The sequence below is a fragment of the Cyprinus carpio genome, chromosome B1 (assembly GCF_018340385.1).
Source record: "Cyprinus carpio isolate SPL01 chromosome B1, ASM1834038v1, whole genome shotgun sequence".
NCBI lineage: Eukaryota > Metazoa > Chordata > Actinopteri > Cypriniformes > Cyprinidae > Cyprinus > Cyprinus carpio.
Genome location: NC_056597.1, coordinates 12,964,080 through 12,968,830, shown reverse-complemented (window position 1 = coordinate 12,968,830; position 4,751 = coordinate 12,964,080).

The window sequence follows — 4,751 nt, the reverse complement described above, 5'->3', positions numbered from 1 at the left end:
TCCTCTGTACGCCTCAAGACAAAGTTAAAAAAAAATAATACTGATATGCAGTAGCTATATTAAAGAAATAGCAGCTGATATAATCTCACGGAGGACAAGATAAGTGAAAGAATGGGTCGTAAACTTAGTAGGGGCCCTGATACAGAGCCTGCAATACAAGGGACACTTAACGCTTAGGCTGCCCACTTAAAGAAATTACATAAACTTACTAAATAATTAAACTGGACAAATTAGGTAAAATGTTCATCTTTGATAAATGCCCTTGGCAACCCAATACATACTTATGGGATAGTCTTTTTGCTCACACTACAACTTGGAATGGGATATTTTCACCCACAAAATGAAAACTCACAGTCATTAAATTACTTCAATCTATATCCGCTCCCGCTCTTTCCAAACCTTTAAGACCTTTGTTCTCTTCGGAACACAAATTAAGAATTTTGATGAAATCCAAGAGTTTCTTAACTCGCGCAGGACAGCAACACAACATGAACTCATTCAAGGCCTAGAAACAGTATAGAGTACATATACACTATGAAAACCTTGGCAGATATAATAAAGAAAAATGAATAATAATCATTATAATCCCAGTCATATCCAGCCCTAAGGTGTTGCTTCATGCTTTTGGGGGTTTTGTTTTGTGCATGCATAAATTCAATTTAAGTATCTTTACAATTACCCTATACCATACGAGAGAAAAACCATGTTGACTCATTTCCCCATTTTTCCTAATTGTTGAGTAAAGTTCAACTTGCAAATATTGAATGTTACATCTTTCAAACATTGGTCACTGTGTTACTCCTTGTCTCGATTGGCCAGCTGCATGTTGTTAATCGTATATAGGAAGCATATAATCCCAACTGCTGCATTGATTGTCACACCTGAAACAGTCTCTCATACCACTTGGCCCCTAACTGTACAAGCAATGAAACAAATAGGAAAGAAACAAACTGGCATTGGCATTTATATTTGGTCACTTGAGCAGACGTTTTGTTTTAACCCAGTGTTTAGATTTACACATGAGGAATCGTTTCTCTTTTTAGATCACATCAGCTCTTCTTGAGAAACCATGAACTCTTTCCTCGTTTGTTGCGTTTGTCTTTGGTCTCTGCTGCGTGTGCAGTGCTAGTGATATCATTCTCTATTTTCTAACTGTTAACCACCACACAATTGTCAATGTTAAATTTTTTGTTGGTACTTATTTTTATAATAAAAATGTTTCTTTTCAGGCACAGGATGAAGAACGTAGAGTCTAAGAAGGCACATAGCCCCACAAGCCAGTCCTCTGAAGGTCTGTTTTGAAATCAAACATTTTTGTCATTGCATAAATATTTTTAATTCAATTTCTCTTAAAAATCTTAAATGCCCCCCCCCCCCCCCCCCCCACAAAAAAAATATCTGAGCAATGCAAAAGCATTTAGGCATAGAATGCACTTTAATTATGTTGACTATATGCTGCCTTCATTTTGAAAATCTGTTTACTGTGGACGACTATTTTTTTAATGGAACTTACTTTGTTCTTATATGATTACAACAGAGATACAGACCTGGAGGCTACAGGACGTACCCATTCAGCGTCACATCCCTACCATACTTTCCCAATTACCAGCATCAGCCTCAAAACCAACGCCCTCCTCAACCTCTTGCCTTCTTTTAGCACAGATGCTCCACCACCCCTGCTCCGGACCGGCCCCGCACCTGCCCGGCCCGGCACCTGCCCCGCTTGTCTGCCCCTGCCCTGCCCCAGCTCTGCCCCTGCACCCTGACCCGCTCCTGCTTCCTGCCCTGGGGGGGAGATAATAAACAGTTAAAATGGCATGTGTAGATGACTTTATACTCTTTTATTGGTATTTAAAACACATACAATAAACTTTGCATTACTGAATCATACATTTGTGTTTTGTCTTATGCTTTCTGATTGAAGGAAAGTGCACATAAAGTGTTCTTGTTATGACTCATACATCAGAGCAACCAAAAGTATTCAAAAATTATGTTTACATCAGTAAGTCAGAGTCACTGAATCATTCATTCAACCGATCTGCTGAAAAACACTAATTTACTCATAAACGACACAAGTGTCTTCATGAGTGTTTATTATGTCCCTTGTGCTGTGGAGGAGGATTTGTGATATTTCATTCCCAAGCTACAAACATAGAATACATTCATTTATTCAAATAAATTATCCATGTTATATTTCACCTGGAGCAGCATTATTAACTTTTGAAAAGTTCCAAACAGCTCAACTGGAAATCAGATATGTTTGGCCATTTACTTTTAATTCTCCATGAAACCCTGTCAGACATGCCACTTCTCTCTCCAGTATGGTTGGAGGTGTTGAGTAAATACATGAAATGATGTGATGAGTTTGTATATGACGATGATAACAAGATAAATGACAGCCTGGTTTAAGCAAAAAAAAAAAAAAAATAGTATGATAGTACTAATAATAACCAAAACTCAAAATTGTCCCAAAACTTGCATGCACTACTCTGCATAACTATGTACTTTTTAATTCAGAAAAAGGTACATACATTTAACAATTAAAAAATGACTTATTCTGCCTGTCAAGTTCCAAAAACAACCTAAGCTGACCCATGTTAACTCACTCTGGCAAGAGTTATAAACCTATTCTTTAACATTTTTAAGTACAAAAACAGTAAGTACAAGAAATGTCAAGCCTCTTTAAAATTTAAGCATACTCTAAACAAGCAACCATTTCGAAGTTACTGCAGTGACAAGCATTCCTTTGTATAGGCTAACAGTTCAATAAAGAGGAAGTAAGAACTTACATTTTTAGACACAATACTGCCAATCACATTGTCTGTTTTTGCTCCATCAATAAAAAATAGCTTTAAACAAAGAGCACAGAAGGGACCCAATACTATTTATGCAGTAGTGTTGTTTTGTTCTTGAATGTGATTCAGTGCTTTTGAACTAATCTGATTTGTGAATGGTTCATTGATTTACTTATACAGTGGGGGAAAAATATTTATTTGATCCCCCTGCTGATTTTGTAAGTTTGCCCACTTATAAAAAAAATGAAGGGTCCGTAATTTTCATGGTAGCTTTATTTTAACAGGATAACATAATACCATAATATCAAGCAAAAAAATCCAGAAAAAAAACATTATATAAAGGTTAGAAATTCATTTGCATTTCAGTGAGTGATACTGTAAGTATTTGATCCCCTACCAACCAGCAAGAATTCTGGCTCTGACTCTTGCCTCATGGGGTAAGGATGATCATGAGAAAGAGTTGATGCTCAGATGAGACCAAAATTGAGCTCTTTGGCATTAACCCGACTCGCTGTGTTGGAGGGAAAGAAATGTGCTTCGACTATTACCGCAAGAACACCATCCCTACAGTCAAGCACAGAGGGGTGGAAACATTATGCTTTAAAGCTGTTTTTCTGCTAAGGATACAGGGCGATTCTCACCCACATTGATGGGCAAATGGGACGGGGCCATGTACTGTAAAATGCAGTGGACAAGAATCTCCTCCTTCCCTCAGCCAGGAAGACTGAAGATGGGTCATGGATGGTCTCTTCCAGCATGACAACGACCCAGAAGAAGAAGCACATTAAGGTCATGGAGGGCCCAGCCAGTCTCCAGATGATCAATCAGAAAATCGGTGGGGGGAGCTGAAACTTTGTGTTTCCAAATGACAGCCAAGAACCCTTAAAGATTTAGAGAGGATCTGTAAAGAGGAGTGGATCAAAATCCCTCCTGAGATGTGTGCAAACCTGGTGACCAACTACAAAAAGCATCTTACAGTGCACCTCTTTGCTTTTCAACAAGGGTTTCTGCACCTAATAGTACTAAGTTATGTTTCTGCTTCTGGAGATCAAAATACTTATTTCAAAAGACTGAAATGCAAATCTATTTCTAACCTTTTTTTGTTTAATATTCTGTCTCTATAATGCTAAAAATAAACCTACCATAAAAAATTACAGGAAATGAGCATTCATTCCTTTGTAAGTGGGCAAACTTACAAAATCAGCGAGGGATCAAATGTCTTTTCCCCCACTGTAATTTGTTTACGTTCCTGAACAAAAGTCAATAACTTGTAAGCCATCTACTGGCGTGTGCTTAACTCGCGGAAGAGTCCCTGAAAATACACACGCATACTGACTGAGTGTCCAGAGACTCAAAGAAGTCCTAGTAGCTGGGCAGCTGCTCCAAAACAGATTAAAGGACTATTATTTTAATTTTTGGCTGCTATATGTTAATAAAAACACTAAAAAATCTCATAATGTACATTTTACCTATACATTTTAAAAGTCAAGACAAACACAAATGTTTGATTCAATAATACAAAAGTTTATTTTGTTTTTAATATACCATGAACAAGGTATCAAGTCAATCCCAGACACATGTTCAGTTTTGGCCCAGGATGTCTTATCTCCCACCAGGGGCAGGAGCAGGAGCTGGGGCAGGTGCAGGGGCAGGAGCAGGAGCTGGTGCAGGGGCGGGGGGCGGTCTTGAGTCTGGTGCAGGTCGCGAGGGGCGGTGCTGGAGCAGGGGTGTTGGATGCCAGCTGTGCTGAAGATGAATGGCAGAGGCTGAGGAGAGCATTGTTGTTTGGTGGCAGAGGCTGAGGCAAAGGCTGTGGCAGAGGCTGGGGCTGGTGTTAAGGGAAATGCTGGTGGGATAGGGGCGCTGGGGAGGTGGTATGGGTTGTAGAAGCCTCAGGCTGTCTCTGTAGAAATATTAGTAGAAAAGCATTTCTATTGCTAGCAATGCTGTAACCCC